Source organism: Ptychodera flava, chromosome 1, assembly GCF_041260155.1.
Source record: "Ptychodera flava strain L36383 chromosome 1, AS_Pfla_20210202, whole genome shotgun sequence".
In the NCBI taxonomy this organism is placed as follows: Eukaryota; Metazoa; Hemichordata; class Enteropneusta; family Ptychoderidae; genus Ptychodera; species Ptychodera flava.
The window spans coordinates 42,114,985-42,136,864 of NC_091928.1; the positions used below are offsets into that span (position 1 = coordinate 42,114,985).

Genomic DNA, 21,880 nt, shown 5'->3' on the forward strand with positions numbered 1-21,880 from the left:
ATTCTTTTATAAATTGTCTGTTCTACGGAAGTTGTAAATAAGGATAAAATTTTGACTATTTCACTTTTTCTACAGAATTTGCAACACTACTGTCTGGCTAAAAATCATTTTGACATTATTTCAAAGGAGTAGAACAGTTGTCCTCTTTGCAAATTTGATGTGACAATGATTCTAAAATGTTCCCTCTTCCTACTACAGAAACTCTGAATTGCATGTGTTGGTACAGATGACATAAACATCTATGAAATTATTTCTACATTGATTCAGTGAGTTTAGAAATGTCAAAAGCTGGAGAGCATATTTGTAGAGAAAGTCTGGGCAGGAGGGAAGATGTGTGGACATAGACTGCAATTACAAGTGACCTTGGGAGTCTTCTGAATTTAGGATAGGGTATACAGCAAGACTACCCTGTTTAGTTCTTATCCATAATTTGTGTCCATCAATCCTTCTCACTAGCCCAGAATGTCAGAATAAGTCTTGACACACAATAAATACTCAATTAAAACTATCATACTTACATTCACATGATCTTTAAACTCAAGATACTCTTATTTCAAAAATTTGTCGGAAAGGATCATGACATAATCAGAGCATTTATTATTATGACATCGTACCCTATTTACAAAAGTGGCATTTTTTCCTTGTGATGAAGGACTTCTCCCAGCATAATCGTATCACTATAGCCGTAACAAATATGTAGTATTACCTAAAACATGCAAAGTCTGACTTCATGTATTTTACTTTTAAATATAACGGACATACAGAGTAACATAATGATTACATAAAAAGTAGAATGTGCTTCGGGTACAGCTGTTCGTACTCTCAATTTTAAAAAAAAATTCTGATATACCACTTGGGGGCTCTTTTTAAAGCTCTTAAAGCAAGAAAAAATTTTAATATCTGACTTTTGAAAAGCCAAAACTTATATTTTCCCCCAGTGTTAAAATAGGGGTGGTGGCCATTTTGAATTTAAAATATCAATACATATTAGGCTATTGATGTCTGTAGTATCAATCTTTGAGTGTGGTGGCCCATGATTTTTTTCTCAATTTCATATGAGTATGGTTGAAAGTTTCATTGAGGAAATTTGCAGTCTTTCATTTTCAAGGCTCATACTACCTTAAAGGAATCTGGTTTTCAGTGAGGTGGTGGCCATTTTGAATTTAAAATATCAATACATATTAGGCTATTGATGTCTGTAGTATCAATCTTTGAGTGTGGTGGCCCATGATTTTTTTCTCAATTTCATATGAGTATGGTTGAAAGTTTCATTGAGGAAATTTGCAGTCTTTCATTTTCAAGGCTCATACTACCTTAAAGGAATCTGGTTTTCAGTGAGCTTGTCTTATTATAGTAACAAAACAGCATGTCTCATTATCTCAGATTTTACAATTATCATCTTCTTTATGCTTAAAAAAAGTTACAAATCACAGAGTTAATTCTTCAGTCTAATTAAAAACGTTTTGAAATACCCGATGTGTGATAAACAATACAAAGACTTAGGTCTAAAAGAGGCAATGAATTTCCCTTATCTATCACTTTTACATCCACTGAGTTTACTTTGCATAATATCTCCTGCAACGGTTCATGATTCACACACTGGAACTTGCTATATGTCAAGCTTAAATTTTGATAGTTTTTCTTTGACAAGCTCAATTTTTTTCCATTCTTATAGGGAGATTTGTGTCAACTATGAAAATGACAATACGAATAAGCATTGAATTAATATGAATATATGCTCTACTGTACATAAAAGAAGTTTGGGACAACTATGAAAATTACAAGACAAATATGCATGGAATTATTATAAGCTCTACTGTACGTTGAAATAATGGAAGTCAGACATGGCTGTTAATTCCACGTACCAGAATACAAATGAAAATATATGAGCTTTAATTCGCAAACTGACAGTAGTCTGCAGACTTCCTCAACAGCTCTTTAGAGAGTATTTCATTTGTTTATCATTTCTTGATTCACTTAAAGATGATTAAAAGTCTAAACGGGTTTTCATGTATTCATAATAACTAGATATTTCCAGAGCCTGACAAATGTACAAAGGCAAGCGACATGATAAATCTAATACCCAGTTACCTGGGGTAGACTAAAATATTACAGTATGTAAACATTGGTTAAAAATCACTATATAGCTATAATTTTTTCTCTGCTCTTTAAATAAAAATAAGTAAAAACAAGAAAGTGAATCACCTGTTTAAGAATTAATGATGAGCAGAAACTCAGTACAGACTAATGGACATGGAACCCATCTTATGAATTCAGTATTCAACATGTAAACCCTTTCATCACTAGGACTTTAGTATATTCCCATTGTGTTCAATAGGGTGGCTGGATCCAAAAACAGGGGTCTGGGGGTAACAGGGTTATTATGTTAGAAGGTAGCTCTCTGTTCTTGAAGGCAACTAAAAATCTAGATTGCTACGAAGAGAAAATCTCAGAACAGACTACACTAAACGCCTTACAGGTATGCTCTTACTTTTTTATCCCTACGGAATGAAATTTATCACTATGAAAAAGAAATTTGAATTTTATCACATTGAGAACCGGTAATCTGGAAATTTTAGAGAACGTTAGAACAGGGAAGTTTTTTAAATGGCATTTCTATTTGAAGCATTTTGATTCGTCTAATTTTGATACTAAAGGTCCATATTTGACCCTAGAATTCATGGATGGGTCATGATAAACTGAAATGAAGTAAAACTGTTTCAATATGATAATAAGAATTGCATGCGTTATGGCCATTTCTTGATTTGAGTAGGTCATCAATTTTGAATGGTCTTATTTCAGGTAGTCAACAAGAAGCATTGAATGCACCAATACACTCCGCCATGCACGCACTGAGTTTAAAACATATCAGCACTCTAGCAATCATATGATAAGAGTGCCACCGATGAAGGTTTGATCTGAGAAAATTTAAAGTCAGTGGGCCATTAAGTGTAAACTTTTTTCATGATCCTCATTAATTTTTGACTGATTTTTGTGAGATTGGCTGAGCTCAAACATTTTACAATGGGGAGAATGCCACTTTGATGCAGTGCTTTAACTATAGTTGAAGGAAAGGCTGGATCAGACACACATACATCCTTGTAGCCTCCTTCATTTGACACAAGCACATCACCTTAAACGTGACACGTATATCAAATCTCATGATACTGCATTGCATCTTGTGTCAATAGTCCATGATTTTCACACATCATTTTGAAAAGGCAATCATTCTGCATAGGCAATCAGAAAGACAAAAGGATCAAAATTACGATGATAGCTTTGTTAAAGGACAATCCTCGATATCCGGTTCTCGCATCAGTGCTTGTTGACATTGACTTGTTATATGATTTTTGTCATAATTCCCCTTTAAAATTAGTCAACTTGCTCAGAGATTAAGCTGGTGAAAAACCTGTCCCTTTAAGTATCATTTGTCGTGTCCTGCTAAATAAGGAAATTTGTTTGGACTCCAGATGATGATTTTGTGTGTACAGACCATTTGAGATTGTGGCTAATGTCACTGATTATTTAAAATTATGTATATATGTACTTGTTCTGACTTTACTACACAAATTCGGTTAATGTTTCTGCAAACTCAAACTGCTCTTCAAGTCAAATTGATACACTTTTAGTTTCGTTTTGTTTCGTTTCACTGAATAGAATATTTCGTTTCGTTTCATTTCGTTTCGCTAACTAGTATAAGCCGCGCGTCTGACGTAAGCACATGCTTGATCACGTCTCGCTCGGTCGGTGTGGAACTGGCGTAGTGACATAGACTGACAGGAAACACTGCATAAGGTTGGTCTACAGTTATCGATTTCCATTTTCATAGATCACTGGGCAAGACTTCCTTTTGGCCCCTCATACCTGAAATCAGTGTAATCTTGAGACATTCCTCCGAGGAAGCAGATCATCGAAATTAGGGTTAGGGCTGCAGCGATGACTCTTGACCCGAGCGAGATCGATGTAGGCAACAACACCTCTGCGTATTCACAGCTAGATTAGGGTTTGCTTTTAAGGGGAGCAGGTTTGTATCGCGGCGGTACTTGTGTTGTATATCGAACGCGCTCCGGTCATTGAGGTCATCGCAACTGTGGCGATGACCACAATGACCTGAGCGCTTTCGATATAAGACACAAGTACCGCTTCGATATTACAGCTAGTTGAGAAATCTTTCCGATCACTGTTCGAGCCAGTCTGCTGGAGCCAGTCTAGCCCAGCGTACGATGATGTTTGTTTCCGGTGTTATACTTCCTCCCACTGCATACCGATACTGAATTGTCACGCTCGTACTTGTGGTTAGGAAATTCATTAACTGAAACTGACACAGCAAGATGTAGATTGTAACACAACCTTGTACTTTATTACAAGATGGCGATCGTATCGTTCATCGTCAAAAGTCTGATCTCTAATGTCTCTAGTCTATGTTCTATACAAATTGAAATATGTCTCTAAATCTTACATAATTATAATAGTTATCACGTGGTAATCCCCCCCCCCCCAGTCTTTGATTGTTTCTTGAGATGAAATGAGATCACACCATGGAATATCCCGTTCTCAATTGTTCTCATAGAAATCTTAACCCATAATTAATTAAACTATCACACTATCTCTTATCTGCTTCTCGTAAGACCTGAGTCAATGACCTTTACACTCGTTGGCCACGTGAGGGACGCTTCGAGATAAAATCTCTACAGGGTTACACTCTCCCACCTTTTTAATAACCAGCGTCCTCGCTGGTCAAAACGAGTGACAGAGAATGGCGATAGGTGACAATTGCAATCTACTTAAAGTAAATAAATCACATTAATTGTAAGGCAGTGCGGTTAAAATACGCATAAATCACTACAAGTTAGCATAAAGTGCCATCATTCGTATACATTGAAAATTACAACTAATGTTAATGTATCTAAATTATTTACAGGAATACTAGTAAAATCACTAAATGTACATCCAATAACAAACTCAAAGGTCAACTACTGTACATAAAATACAGAAAAATCGACTAAAATCATACGAAAATTGTGCCGTGAATCAATGATAATTTTTATTTGTTTGAAAGGTGAGTGAACTGGAAGGTGATTGACATTCAGAAGGATGACTTAATTTTTCTTGGTGTATTCTGATATCACGGTCAAAGGTTTAGGGTAACCATGGTAACGACCGATAGGCATCACTAGACAGCAGCAAATAACAACTGTGCCAACAAATTTGCCAAAGCGCGGGGCTCCTTCTATCTTTAAAATCGTCATCAAAACAAAACAACAAAAGCAAAACATCAACACAAAACATCATCAAACAACTTCAAAAACTTGAAAATTAAATTGATAAACCTCAATATAACTTCATCTCCAAAAATAAATTTCTCAGTCCGTTCGGTCAAATCTAAGGACAATTTTAGCACTGGCATTCTTAGCCAACTGAAGAGAGATAAACAACATAACACCCACGTACCTCATCAAAAACAACATACAACTTCAACACTTCATCAAAACAAAAACGAAACAAATCAACACTTCAAAGAAAGAAGACGCCTGGTTTGCATACAAGTTTAGAGTGTTTACCTATGAAAACGATGGTTAGCAAGGTATCAGAAAATACAGTCAACAAAACTGAAAAGTCATGCATGTTGTACGTTGTTGTCGCACTGTATGGGTGAGTGTATTCCGAAATTCTGCTTCCTATCATTGTCAGTTCATTCGTAACGTAATCAGTCCGTGTATTACAAAGCCGATCGGAAGGTGAACCAAAAGCATTGCTGACGTTGGTGGCTGGTCGTACTTGTTCTAGACTCCCATATCTTTCAAACTTCTTCAGCCATTTCTGTAGACAACCACTCTCTCGTCCGGTGTATCTTCGAGGCATGACGTTAGCACCAACTGACCCACATTTAATAATGTCACATTGCCTACATCAGACGTCCATGTCTGCAAACCGCCCTCGTCTCTCACGTAATAATTCACCCCCATCCGCTGAAGTGCATCTTCGATGCACCGCTACATATCACCATACAGTCACTCGAGCTGCTGGCTCAGTGGTACGCCTACTGGTATTACCGCTGGTTCTGCCACGTCTGTTTCTTGTCGCATGTTGGTTTTACCAGATCTCAGAATCTTATATTCGTGCTGTTTCACTTTACCCGGATTCTTTTTTTTAAATTTAATCTCGAACCAACAGGTTGCCCAATAACAGGTTCGTTTGAAAATTAAAATATAATACAATAACGAAAAATATATACAGTTACAACGTAAACAAACAGACAGGAGAATTCACATAAAAAACCCAAAAAACAACAACACAGCGAAGTATACACAGAAATACATCCAGAAAAAAGTAATTATTCAGGAAAAAGGATCTTACATAATCCATGACGAAAATTACTGAAGTTATTAAAAATATCCAAATTTTGCTTGTTACAGATAGAATTAAAATATGTCTGAGATCGTGATAAAAATGAGTGTTTCAAGATATTCGTACGTGCTGACACTGGTCTAAAATGAACAGCACGACGCAAGGTAAAAGAAGGAACGTTAAAATGAATCTGTGCAAGAACATCTGGAACGCTATAAACTGAGTGAAGGATTTTATAAAGAAAAAGGATCCATCAATTTGTCGCGCTCGTAGTAAGGGCCTGGGGAATTACAAGATGAGGTACCAGTCCGGATCGTAATGCTTTCAAGCTGAAGCTGACACACCAAGAGGTAGATTGTAACACAACCTTGTACTTTATTACAAGATGGCGATCGTATCGTCCACCGTCAAAATTTTGTAGTTGGGTTTTGTAGTCTGTAGAACTTTCTGATTTTCTTGACTTTAATAATTGTAGACAGTTTTCTGACATAGATTATGTTAATTTATTCTACGGTTTTTACGTTAACCATGAAGTGAGCTGACCTTGTGTCAATGATCTGAGTGAAATAAAGCTAAGGATTGGTAATCTAAAGAATTGTGTGAACGAGCAAAAAGTTCCCTTGACAACCAATACATTACCACATATGGTGGGAGGCTGTATAACGCCTGGCCGGGAACACACAGCACAGTCCACCCATGGAGGTATAGCCCAAGTTGCACGACAGAAGCCCAAGCCGCACCATAGGGTCCTCGAGCTCCGATGATGATGATGATTAAACATTTAAAAATGAAGAAAAATAAAAATAAATTCAATACAGCCTCACTGTACGCATGGAGGTAAGCTACCTCCATGCTATACACATGCGCTGCAAAATTCAATACAGCGATATTGATGATGATGATGATGATGATTAAATATTTAAAAATGGAGAAAAATAAAAATATATTGGACTCTGTAAATTTGGTGTTGTTGTTTTTATAATAGTTGTTGTTGTTGTTGATAGTATTTGCAGAAAAGAACAAAGTATGCGCTGCGAAATTCAATACAGCCGTACTATACTATGCGCTGCAAAATTCAATACAGCCTAACTATATACATGTGCGTTGCAGCCTAACTATACTATGCGTTGCAAATTCAATACAGCCTAACTATACATGTGCGTTGTAGCCTAACTATACATGTGCGTTGCAAATTCAATACAGCCTAACATTACCCAAGGGTTGTCACTTCATTGCCACACACTTTTTTTCAATCGCCAAAAATGCACCTAGCAAGCATCGAAATCGGTAAAATTTGACGTAGGGTCAAAGCACATTAGTCCTTCTCAATCATACTCAGACATTTTTACCTCTTGCCGATGAAAAGTCGACAAAGCGCATCTTGTCGTCTCTTATATTCCAGATTTAAAAGACCCGGCGGTTGTGTAAGTCACGTGGGCGCATTTCAAATCGAACCAATAGCAGAGCCGAATGGGCCCGACGTGAAAACCCGGCAGTTACGTAAGTTTCTAACGTCTTTGGAAAGAACGTTCTCTTGCTGTGGGTGAACTGGAACTGTTAAAGTTACCAGAATTTCATACGCAGACGCACGCAGACAGTGTCACCCATAGTCTTCAAAAGACGTAAGAAACTCACGTTACTGCCGGGTTTTCACGCTGGGCCCATTCGGCTCTGCTATTGGTTCGATTTGAAATGCGCCCATGTGACTTACACAACCGCCGGGCCTTTTAAATCTGGAATATAAGAGACGACAAGATGCGCTGAAAAACCTGCCGATTTGTCGACTTTTCATCGGTAAGAGGTAAAAATGTCTGAGTATGATTGAGAAGGATTAATGTGCTTTGACCCTACGTCAAATTTTACCGATTTCGATGCTTGCTAGGTGCATTTTTGGCGATTGAAAAAAAAGTGTGTGGCAATGAAGTGACAACCCTTGGGTAATGTTAGGCTGTATTGAATTTGCAACGCACATGTATAGTTAGGCTACAACGCACATGTATAGTTAGGCTGTATTGAATTTGCAACGCATAGTATAGTTTAGGCTGCAACGCATATGTATAGTTAGGCTATATTGAATTTTGCAGCGCATGTGTATAGTATACTATAAAGGCTATATTGAATTTTGCAGTGCATGTGTATAGTTTGGCTGTATTGAATTTGCAACCCATACTTTGTTCTTTTCATCAAATACTATCAACAACAACAATAACAACAACAACAACTTTACTGACTCCGATTATATTTTTATTTTCCTTCATTTTTAATGTTTAATCATCATCATCGTCACCATCTGATCATCATCATCGGAGTCTGAATTCCCTATGGCCGCACGGCCAAGCCCCACCAGGGCCACAATTATTGGAGCTAATGGAGGTAAAACCAGAGAACCCATAGCAGCCACAGTACTCGTGAACTTTCGAGGGGCTTTTAGAATGGAGGTTACCTCCATACCTTTAGTGACCTTGGCAAATCTATAGCTTAATAGCTTGGCAAGCAATTTCATCGGGAACCAGAATTGTGACCTTTAGTACGGCAAGGAACTGGAAGGGGGGTCACTGAGTGGTAGCCCTGAGTACGATGCTGTGTGTTCCCGGCGTTAAACGGTCTCCCACAACAGACGTTCAGAGTCCGTTGATACTACATAGACTTTATTTCTCGGTATATAAGCTCCATCGCCAAAGACGCTTCTTCCATGGTTTAAATGACTTGCTTCAGCCGTATTCCTCTCTCAATGTTCGTTCTATCGTTTTTGAATGGGATATGTTAAACGTCATTAAGGCGCGAGTTTTAGCATACAATAGATATGAATTAAAGATAATATGATACATCCAATTATAAACATCAATAGAACAATTAATATTCAAAGGTCATTGTGGCACAATGCAAACCCATCAGGTGGAATTCTCAGTTTCCTTTATTAAGTGTTGATTAATTTCATCATTCAAAACATGAGTTGCGTCAAAAACTTCGTAAACATGCTCGTATATAGGAATCAGCTTCCTCAGCTTTGCCGCAAAATATGGTTGGCATTAATATTGACAATTAATTGAGATCTTGTTTTAATTAATAATTTTAGAGTGCCAATGACTGCTGAGTTCATTAACATTTGTGTCTCACTGTCAGTGTAATACCCATCTGACCATTTGCAATGTACAGAGATATTAAGGAATTGTCGGCTGCTTGATCCCGTTGAGTAATCTGTTCCCTTCTGTTTGTTGACCACAAAATGACCCCAGAAGAATGCAGGGAAATCGTGGAAGGTCTGTGATACCGTATTGGCTGGGAAGTCACGGAAGTTTTAGACTTTGTTAGTGAAGTTTAACACCAGGCAAGTTATTGTGGTCGCTATCGAGACGACGAGAGTAGGGTGTCCACGCAAGCTAGTGAATAATTAAAAAAATAAATTATTTAATCAATTTCTTAACTTATCGACCAATCAATCAATATATTAATTAACTAACTAATTAATTATTTTATAACTTATTTCTTTATAGCCTTGCAAGAGTCAAACATACTGGTACTATCGGATAACAAGGATGTGTGTTTATTTCGCCTCTTGAACTGGAACATTGTCTGGTATTAGGTTGAAGATGGTCCGCTTTTTTTATATAATCTTGCTTATTCAGATGATCAAACCTGATAATGAAGGTTTGTATACCAGTTTTTAATCGTCAAGTCCTTTGTTAAATCCTTGTAATAAAAAGATAATAGTCGCGCCAGCGGCTTACTGACTACGCATGCGCTTATTCATAATATACTATGCGAGTAACCGGAAGTGTACCCTTCTTTCTCATTGGGCGCCGCCATGTTTTTTTTTTGAGTACTCGTAAATAAAAAATACGAAACAAATTATTATGATATAACATGCCTTTTATAAAATATACCTCTTTTATTAGCCAGTAAATGTTATTATACACCTTGTCGCTGATACAAAGTATTGTTGATACAGATAAACGGAGAAAACTGTCGTGCATATGAACGGGGGCATACGCAAAGAATGCTGGGATTGAATTATAGAAGAGCGCCCCCTGTGCCAATAATTAGATTCAAAAATTGCAAGTTTTTAGACGGAACGCTGTAGTTTTCAGCTTGCAAGTGGAAGGTGGGCAGTGCGGTTACCATTACAATGATAATGATTGCATAATACGTCCCTTGTTTAACGCAGTAGGCTGTTATCATTGTAAAAATTGCCAATTTTTGTCCAAAATTTTTACACGTTACAGAAAATCTATACCTGCACTACTGCAGGGTTTGACGTCGTGTACATACGTGAACTGCTTTCATCAGAGGGAAACTATAGTTGTCATATAAACGTTTATGAAATAACAATTAATTACATTTTATCATGAATCAATACAAATAACATTGCCAATCTTAACCCCTGGCGCGACACCAAGGGCTGAGCCCTATATAATATTAGTTGTATGCTTACTCACATTTCAATTCATCCCATTGAAAGACCTGAACCTTTTTAGCTCTGCTGTCAGCGGCCCTGTCATTGTCTAGCCTGTCGCCCTTACGCTGCATTCACAAATAATGGTTTGGGGAGGGGGGCTGGGCTGGAGGAATAGCGATTGAAATCTTATTTTTTGCAGACTCCCTCAATACCCTCAAAATTGTCAAGTCCCCTGTCTATTTGATCAAAATTTTTAAAGTCTTCCTCCCCCAATTATCGTATAACCGCATATTGATTAGGGATACACTCAAAGAAAAAATAAACATGTCTTACGCAGTTCTGCTCGCAGATGTTAACACTACCTGTTATTAGCAATTTGTAGAGCCATATGCCTAAAAATTCATTTTAACGCATCAGTGGATTTTTTGATTAATTAGTCAAAGCGACTTGAGTTAATCCAACTCTTGCCAGGTCAATTGCACCTGCTGAAGAGCACACAAAATGACGATCATGAGAGAGTATGCAAATTGTGAATTCCTTGCTACCTTACTTATAACAGTTTATAAAATTGACAATACCTGAAAGTTAAAATGTTCCATCAAAAACCTTTTAATCTCTGAAACTTTTAGTGTAATAATGGCAAAGTTGGTAAAGTTAAATAATTCCATTAAATCACAATTTTTTCATTTAAGTTAGAGTCTTTACTGTACAAAGTTTTACTTTTGTGATATTTTACGATGGGAATGGGCATAATTTTCTTCAGTATATGATTATTCTTATATGCCAAAATTCAAAATCCCTGATAAATTTCTAGTCTCCTGGTCTTCCATGAGTTGCCCTCTGGCCTGATCTTTAAAGGATCTTGATATTACTGTCACGATATATGTATGTATGTATGTGTGTATGTGTGTATGTGTGTGTGTATGTGTGTGTGTGTGTGTGTGTGTGTGTGTGTGTGTGTGTGTGTATGGTAGGTAGGTAGGTAGGTAGGTAGGTAGGTAGGTAGGTTCGTACGTACGTACGAACGTACGTACGTACTTACTTACGTACACACATGAAAATTCAAATAGGCAGCACCTAACATCGTACAAGTTGGTGCATAGGCGCACCAAGGAATGGAGATGTGACTTTGTTTAAATGAACATATTAATTTCAGAAATATACAAATGAGCTGAAAAAGGCAACATTTTAAGCACTGTAGCAACTGAATGGACTGTAAAATTGTTACAATTTAGCGCGGTTGTAGGGTTGAGATTTGGCCGAGCGGTTTTGACTGTGGTGGTTTCACCAGGATTCTTGGTGCCGCATGTTGTGAGTTTGAATCCGATTGCAAATCTACTTACCACAGGCAAGATTTGGTTGAAACTTAGTATGTAGGTCTCTTAGGATGACGTAAGTTCGATTTGATCAAAGTTTGGTGATATTTGCGGAGACGATTTTTCCTGTGTTTGTTCAAAAATCTTTTTGTAAACCGCTTGTCCAATTATTGTTAACCTTGGTATGCATGCTCCTCGGGTAGACCTATGTTAGGTTTGTTCAAATATGCGCTTTTGCAGCAAGTTTTCCCATGAGTAGTAAAAAAAAATCTTCATTGAAATCACTTGTCTGATTGCTAGTAAACTGGTTATCCATGATTCTGGGGGAGGGGGTTAACTTTGTTGACCCTGTTCAGATTGTGGTGAACTTTGCATATTTGTATTTTCGGAGCAAAATGTCTGTTTTCGTCAAAACATCTCTGAAACTTGTGTCGAATGGCTTTGAACCTTGATATACATATTCATTGGCGTGACCTCAGTTGAAAATCTTCAAATTGTGGTGGAATTTTCATTTTGTATTTTTTGGGCAATTTTATCCCATTTTTTTCACAAAGTCATCTACCCTGAAACTTCTCGTCAGATTGCTCTGAAACTTGATACACACGATCTGCGGGTTGAAGTCTGTTAGAATTGCTCAAATTGTGGTGGAATTTTCATTTTCGTGTTTTTCGGGCAATTTTCCCCATTTTTAATCAAAAAATATTTTCTCTAAAACCGTTTTTCTTATCGTTTGAGACTTGATTTTCATATAACCAGAGGCAACATTTGTTTGTTGTTTTCAAATATTGTATTTATTGGGTCAATTTGTCCTAACGTTGCCAAAGAAATCTTCCCTGAAATTTATGCTCCGAATGCTCTCAAATTTGATGTAAAGATTCTTAGGGATAATTTGTATCAGTGCGTTGAAATTATGACAAACCTGCAACGCTGTATTTATGGGACAATTTTGCTATGTTTTGTTAAATAATGCTGAATGTCTCATTCATAAATTCTCTGGTCCATTTGTGAAACTTGAGAATTACTGCACATTTTACCTTTATATTTGATTTGTAGATGCAAGCTTATTTGTAAATACATTTTTTTCAAATTATCATTAATTCTAAAGAGCAGCAAAAGTGTAAACTTCATGAAAATTTCAATAATTATGGGTCAATTTTACATGTTGGGTAATATTTAACAGAAATATACAAAAAAATTTTCAAAGCCAATAATAAGTGTTTTCTTAAATATTACTGCTTGATAAATTACCAAAAATGGGTTACATAAATTCCATTTAATACAATATTACAAGAGGGTATGGCAGTTTGTGTCACTTATTTTGATGTACCAGGCTACATGGAGTTGTGTTTGTGTGTTTGTGTGTGTGTGTGTGTGTGTGTGTGTGTGTGTGTGTGTGTGTGTGTGTGTGTGTGCGTGCGTGCGTGTGTGTGTGTCTGTGTGTTTGTCCGCCCGTCCGTCCGTCTGTCCGTTGAAGCAGTGCCCAAAGTAGGTAGGCTAGTTCATTGAAGAAGTTCTACGGTAGATTTGGAGATCTTATATCAAAATATGACAAACCTGTTACTCAGAGACAGTATTTCCGACTTTGGCTCACAACAGTAATTTGACAACTAGCTGAATACCATACAACAACTTTGTCACTTTATTTCAATCTTGACAGATTTAGCATGCTAGCAGGGTACGCTTACCCATAACGGACACCTGCTTCCACACTTAACTAGTGATTCGAGATAGCACTATTGATTTTGTCAATGTTTGTTGTTGTTGTTGTTGTTGTTGTTGTTGTTGTTGTTGTTGTTTGTATGTTTCTAGGACCTGCTGATTTACTTGCCTTGAATGTTAACGATCGCTGGAATTTATTGGATATCATATTGCCAACCATTACAGAGCTCGCCATGGTATTTGATGGATCATGCATTAAAATGTGTTCAAATACATTTTGACATTGTGAATATTACAAGCTACGGCCAACAGAAGCTTAGCTTCTACTCTCACTCAAGCTTGCCACATGTATGTAAGCAAAGTGTCATTGACACTATTTTTCGTGTCTTTTGTCAAACTCTTCTTCTCCGAAACCGCTTGTTCAATTGCTTTAAAATTGGTATGTACGTTCCTCGTATTGAACTTGGTATTGAAGTTTAGTTGCTATCATGCTTAAATTTGCATATTTGTATTTGAGAGAAATTTTTGTCAAAAGTCTTCTCTGAAGTCGCTCATCAGCCTGCCTTGAAATTTGATATGAAGGTCCATGGGGATGATTTATTTCAGTTTTGTACAAATTGTGAAAAATCTGCAAAACTGTTTTTAGCACGTTTTGCCGAGTTTGGTAAAAAATTAAAAAAAGCATCTAAGATTTTAGAATTTCATTGTCCGAATTCTTTTGTGTACAGGTTTGTGCGAGTGTGCAGATTCAGATTTGTTGAAACTGTTATAAAACTTACATACTTATATTTTAGGGCAATTTTGCTGATTTTGGTCCAAAACGTTTTTCTAAACAGTTTAGAACATGTTAGCTCTCAGGTAAAGTGTACCAACAGTCACAATCAATACTGATGAATGCTAAAGATCAGGTAGGTTGAACTTTATCCAAAAGTATTATCTCAGCATATAAGAAATTCCCTTCAGATATTTAAATATGTTCCATCATGTTCATCAGTGTTCCTTTAATTCACAAACCAGCCACACTTTTTATACCATAGTGGTGCCATATTGGCCGCTAGGTCACTTGTTTGTGTTTGTGTTTACATTGAACATATGTTTTGCCTCTGAACAGATCTACATAGCTTCAGAGAACTCCGAAAGAATCTAAAAGACACTCATAGACAGCTAATGGACAGCTCTTGCAAACCAAACTACGATCAACTCAATCGTCAGCTATTACCAACCCGTGAGTATCTAATCAAATTTCCTTTCTAAAATTAAAAACAAGAAAAAAACATAAACTAAATACATCGAAATGGGAGTTTAAGTAACGGTTTATTATGAGTTTGTACCATTTCATATAACTACCTACTCAGTCCACTTATCCTTCCCAATGAAAAAATATGAACAGCTGGCCAGTTTAACAGGTAAACACACACAGTAGATATTAAATGTCTGTAATTACTCCTACACTCATATCAACCTATACATATATTCGCGTACATACATCCATCCATCCATCCATCCATCCATCCATCCATCCATACATACATACTACATACATACATACATACATACATACATACATACATACATACATACATACATACAGAGAGGTGGCTAATTTATATAAATTTGCGTGCAACTTGACCATATCCATTTTGGCTTACGCTATTGTAACATATCATGGTTGTCAGTAAATCAAAATTCAGACTGAGAAGTATATATTGTCATGTACCGTCGTTAAATGCCGGGGTAGCTATGGTGTGATCACTTGATAGGTAAACTCTTCAGTAGAACATTGAAGTAGAGGGGACGGCAACAGGTACATAGAAATACTCTAAGTCGTCGTACTTAATTTAGGGAGCATTCAGTTATGTACTTGATGTACTTGATTCGGCAATATCCAGGGGGTCACCTTAAATTTGAAAACTGCAAAGGGGTCATGTATTTTTCAAACAGCTCAGGGGGTAAACATCATTTTCATAAGTATCCAACCTGTCAAAAAGTAGTTTCAGTGTTCAGAAATATTCTGGGAGATAAAAATGATTTGCTGCATGATTTCATTCTCTGAAGGCATTTAACAAATCTGAACAAATGTGTAATTATCTGTCACATGAACATCTTGACTTGGCAACTCTGGAGCTTGTCTTATTGTCAATCAAGCTTACTGACGGCAAAGAACAATGTTAATTACTTACATATTAGAGATATAGCAAGTTTTGTCAGTGAAATTATTTAACAGTTACCTATAGACTACTAGTACCACGAAAAGTGAAATTATACTTTTTGGTGAAATTCAAATATCATAATTGTTGTCAACATCTGACTTTCAAATACCCTATATGAATCAAGTACATTTGTATCAATTATCAGACACCCATACAAGCACAATTAATTTACTTAAGCATTGTAAAAAAATTAGTCATAGTTTTCTCATAGACTCCAATTTATAGTGAATTAACATTTCGCTGAAATTCCAAAATCCAATTCTTGTCCTTATTTCAACCTTTAACCATCCTAGTCTAACTAAGTACTTTAAAATGAATTATCAGACGTCTATAATTACACAGATTTAGATAGTTTTGTATTGAAAAAAATTACTGATAGTTTCCTCATAGACTACCATGATAGTTTTGTATTGGAAAAATTACTCGTAATTTCCTCATAGACTACCATGTACGTGAATCAACATTTTGGTGAAAATCTAAAATCCAATTTCTTGCACACATATCCATTTGTAACCACCCTAGTATAATCAAGTACATTAATATTAATAATTATGAGTAAATAAATACACAGATGTACCTATATCTGTATTGGAAAAAAATATTCATAGTTTCCATGCATAGTGGATGAACATTTTTAGTGAAATTCCAAAATCAGATTTCTTGTACACATAATATGAACCTTTAACCATCATATTGTAATCAAGTACAATTATGTTAATTATTCAATGTCTGAATGTGCACAAGTATAGCACGTTTATCATTGGAAAAAAATTATTCACAATTTTATCATAGACTCCCATATATACTGGATGAACATTTTTGGTGAAATTCTAAAGTCAAATATTTTGTCCACATACCAGTTGTAACATTTATATTCCAATTAAGTACGTTTATGTCAATTATCAAACATCCATAAATGCATAAATATAGTTTTGTATTGAAAAAAAGTATTACATAGTTTTCTCATAGACTACCATGTAAAGTGAATCAACATTATCAACAGCTGATTATCAATTAAATCCAAATATCAAAATTTTGTAGACACACGCTTGCGCAAAAATATTGCGATCCACCTATAATTTCTGTCCAATCGCTTTGAGGGGTAATTTTAAAATTATAGCAAGTCAGAAGGGGAAATTTGAACATTAACACCTTGTGAGTTTGTACGGAGGGTCATCGGAAAAATCTGAGAATTTTTTTGTTCTATCGCCCGCCCCCTCCCCTCTGAGGTGTGCAGCTTTACTCAAGCAATTGGGGGGGGGGGGGCTGTCATGAAATTTTTGTCACCTTAAAGGGGGGGGGTCATTATTTTTTTAGTGCAATGGGTAGGGGGTTCACTTATTTTAATTGATGCGCAGGAAGAATTTGCCGGCCCACCCCTGGGCATTATGACTGAATGCTCCCTGATTGAGTGACACACAAGGTACACGGTATACTTCTATGACTAGGGTAATCTAACAATAGTCGTCAGGTCACGGTCATGTGTCGTCTTAAGGCAATTCTACCTAAACTTCTCTGTTTAACTCACTGCAATGCAGAGTATATATGATTGAGGATCTGTATATTGTCATGACTTTGGCATGCATCTAAAATCAAGTGAAGATTGTTGGAAAAATGTAAGTGCAATGACATACAGGATGAAGCGATCTTTCGTCGTTGCTGAGCAGTAGTTAAAACTCTAGTATGAGAATTTAGAAAACAACCTATTTTCAGGCAGTGGCGGCTGTTGGCAAATTCTTCCTGTGGATCGGTCAAAATAAGTGAACCCAACCTACCCATTGCACCAAAAAATTGATTACCACCTTTCAAGGTGACAAAAATTTCAAAACCTCAAATAGCTTGAGTAAATCTGCGCACTCAAATACCTCAGGACGGGGGGAGTGGGGCAATAAAATCCAAAAAAAGAGTCTCACATTTTTTCAAATGCCCCCATCAAATACAAACTGCGTTAACGTTCAAATCTGCCCTTTTGACTCGCTCTAATTTTGAAATCCTCCCTCAAAGGGATTGGACAGAAATAACATAACTCTACTTGTTTAGAATATGATCATTATATGATTGGTTACAAGTGCATATGTATTCATTAAATGTGATTTTGGAATTTCACTGAAAATGTTGATTCAATATACATGGTAGTATATTGGAGAACTATGGATTTTTCAAAAATATAACACTGATAATATTTTTGAATTTATATACGTTCAATAATTTATATAAATTAATTTTATCAGACTAAAGTGGCTACAAGTGGATGTGTACGCAAGAAATTTGATTTTGGAATTTTACCAAAAATGTTGATTCACAATACATGGTAGTCATCAATGAGGAAACTGTGAATGATTTTTTCCAATACAAAGCGTGCTAAATCTGTGTATTTATAGACATTTGATAATTCATTTAATAGTACTAGATTAGACTAGGGTGGTCGCAAGTGGATGTGTTTGCAATTATTTTAATTTTCGAATTTCACCGAAATGTTGATTCACTATACATTGGAGTCTATGAGGAAACTAAATATTTTTTCCGATGGAAAACTAGCTAAATGTATGTAATTATATATGTTTCATAATTCTTTTTAAAGTACTTGATTATACTAAGCTGGTTGAATGTTAATGTGTGTGGCAGACATTTGATTTTGGAATGTCACCGAAATGATGACTCACTATACATTGGAGTCTATGAGAAAACTATGAATATTTCTTTTTTAATGCTGAACTGATTAAACCTATGCTTTTACAGGTGTTTGACGATTGATACAAATGTACTTGATTCAAATAGTGTGTTTGAAAGCTTAGATGTGGACAACATCTATGATATTGAAATTTCACCTAAAAGTATTATTTCACTTTCATGGTAGTCTAAAGGTAGCTATTGAATATTTTCCCTGACAAAACTTGCCATATCTCTAATATATAAGTAATAGGAGTTGATCATTGCCCTCAGTGAGGTCGATTTACGAGAAGACAAGCCCCAGTATTGCGAAGGCAAGATGTTCATGTGACAGATTACACTTTCATTCAGATTTAAAGTTAAATGACTTCGGGGAATGAAATCATGCTGCGAATTATGTTTATTTCGCAGAGTATGAACACTGAAACTGCTTTTTAACCGGACGGATACTCATGAAAATTAAGTGAACTCCCTCTATTCTGTTCAAAAAATACATGGCCGCCCCCTCACAGTTTTCAAATTTAAGGTGATCCCTCCCCCCGGATTTCGCCGGCCAAACCCCGGCCGTAGTAACTGAACGCTCCCTCATGCCGGCGGGTGCAGTCTGTCGGCGAGTGTTCAAAGACAAAAACGAGTACTCACTACTTACTTGGGATAGTAAAAAAGTGTGTCCCTTTCTCATACGGCAATTTAAGAAATAACGTTTTGATGCCGGCTGTTTTAACGGTTGATAACTTCAGCTAGGGAATTAAGCTCGACGAGAGGTACCACTACGATACTACTACAAAGTGACGTCGTAAGTTGAAGTGGATGATGTTTATTGATACGCTGTAAGCTTGACCGACCAGAAAGTCATGCTCTTATATCACGAAGTCATGCCGAGGTCAGGGGAAGCCTAGACCGACAAATGTCTAAGCCTCCCCCACAAAGTCTTGATTCTAAAGAGTAGAGTCCAAAAGCTCCGAAAATCTGGAATCTCTACATATTTGAAATCTCTGCGAATCTGTAGATCTGAAAATCTGCCTATACATATGAAAACTTTACATTAAATAAACAATTTTTCGAGGCTTAACCTGGGCATGTAAAATACATCACAGGAAGTACCCGTACATTGACTAACAACAAGTATGAAAGGTACTTAATTGGATAAAAGATGAAAATCCAAACACTTGATTGGAAGGAAGTTTTTAAGATATTCAGAATTACTCCGCTGACTCGGCATACCAACCGATGCTTTTTAATATTTTTAATGTTCTTTTGACAAATGCCAACTTCTAAAAATAATAGTTACTGACTTGGTCAAGATTATGGGGCCAGAATTTTATTATATATGTATGAGCTATTGTTTCATGCCCAAGTCAATTAAGCGTTGACCAAAGTGACGTAACTATATCGGTGTCACACTTTATCGTTTTAGCTTAATTGTCCATTTGAGTACCAGGATCAATGTCAATGTCAGTGAACATCTTTTGTTCGTACTCGATGAAAAGTAAAGGTGTTGGTTCTTTTCCTGTTTCTTTCAATTGACTGACCGGTTGTTGCATTGTATGTTAATTAACACATCGGCAACGATACTTGGGGTAATAAAAGAAACACCAGTAATTATACTTAAGTAATCAAAACAAAGACCCTCCACGTTGTACCGTGTGAAACTGTTCATCTTAGTAAATGTTCGTTATGGGTCCAACAAAAGTATAAATATCCCGTGTAATACTTTTACCTAAAATTACAATCGTAACAGTGTTGCTTTACAGTCCAAAAATGGCAATGATAGTGTTGCAATTTCTGTCAAATTTGTTCCGTTTTTAAAGGCAAAACCAAAAATGCCTTTCGGGATAGAGTTGAAGACAGGATGTCCTATTCTTTGTGCCTTTGAAAAACAAGAACAAAAGAGACGGCCTACAATCCTCCCACAAGATAGCTTTGCAAAATATCTGATTATGATGCCCTTTCAATGCGATCTAAGAAGGACAAGGAGAGTCAAATATGTCCAGTTTTTAAGAGACTGAACAGAGAACTTACTGTAGGATGAGTATGAGAGCGAGTGACTCCCCCGGACGTAATTCCAAAAAGTGGTCACAAAATAAACAAAGTGCAATGGTTATATTCATATCTGTGCAACTGGTGTTTTTACTAACGACCTTAGTTATAATATATTTTTGCTGAACCTGTCTTTATGCACCACATTTCTTCGTTAGCTATGCCGTCACAATGTACTACAGAGAGTGTAAATGGAATACCTGGGCTGGATGTCAAGACAGAGCACCAAGAGGACAAGATCATGTTCAGATAGAATGTAAAATTGGTAAATTTGGGCGTTTTAGTCAAGCGGATGCAATTCCTCTGTTGTACAAAGAAGGAGACGTGGTAAATTTACATTGATTTTCTGTGCATTTCAAATATGTTTTAATTTGTTGTTATTTGATATGATAGCTAATATCACTTGTCCCTGTGTTGTAATTGCATGAAGGTCAACTCTGCTTACTATGATGCTCATACAACACAAGAAACAGGCTATATTTGTGATCGATCCGTAACATACTCATGCCCAAAGTTTTAAGAATAAAGGAAAAACCTTAAATTTTGCACTCTACTTTTATTCTGCCATGCGTAAAGTTGCAAATATGTATGTAAACAGACTTCATTCATAAATCGTATGAAATTTCTGCAGAAGTCAAAATCAAGTTGGACAAAACCTCCTTATCTCTGTGAATGCCACTAGAAAAGATGCCTGACTCAACAAATAGTTGCACTGGCAAAACTTTTTGAGGTGCAATAGCCTATATCTGAAATTTGATTTCAAATTTAAACACGTTAAAGTATTAGGGCGGGGGGTGGTTATGTGAGCACTCTCTACAATCAGGAGAATTGCCATACTGACAAAGTGTGAATCATAATGCACAGTAAGTGTCACCAAGATTAAACTATCAGGGCATGGGTATTTTTAGCTGTGGGTCTATAGCTGTGGTGATTTCAGACGATATTCCTCCCTTTTAACCGACTGATTTTGACTTTTACGATTTTCAACGCCTCCCCACTGTGGTTGATACGTTTAAAGTCGTAAAAGTCAAAATCTACCCATAAAAGGCAGGAATCTCGTCTGAAAACACAATAGTTATGGACCCACAGCTAGGGTATGAGATAAATAAAACGTACGGTAAATTAAAACCATCCACACTTTGTTATACAGCAAATACATTGCCCCTTCCTTTCATATACATTCTCATTCCTTCCCCTTTGATCTATTGCAAGTAGTTTAGACCAAAATTCAATTACATTTG

At 36.4% G+C, this 21,880-nt stretch overlaps 2 protein-coding genes and 1 long non-coding RNA gene across 3 annotated transcripts in view; all 3 read left to right on the forward strand.

The window, feature by feature from the left end:
* The window catches only part of LOC139137925 (nucleobindin-2-like), a 608,701-nt gene that overhangs the window by 401,854 nt on the left and 184,967 nt on the right, over nt 1-21,880 (forward strand). The gene's annotated exons all lie outside the window — the stretch shown is intronic.
* On the forward strand, nt 3,733-20,874 carry LOC139139746 (uncharacterized). Its single transcript, XR_011553875.1, has 4 exons — nt 3,733-3,795; nt 9,843-9,996; nt 14,831-14,944; nt 20,798-20,874. It is a non-coding gene; the product is annotated as an uncharacterized lncRNA (long non-coding RNA).
* Nucleotides 20,877-21,880, forward strand: part of LOC139144958 (uncharacterized) — a 34,627-nt gene continuing 33,623 nt past the window's right edge. Inside the window, exon 1 of the mRNA XM_070715810.1 lies at nt 20,877-20,966. The gene's annotated coding sequence lies outside the window, so the exon portion shown is untranslated. The remainder of the gene's footprint in view (nt 20,967-21,880) is intronic.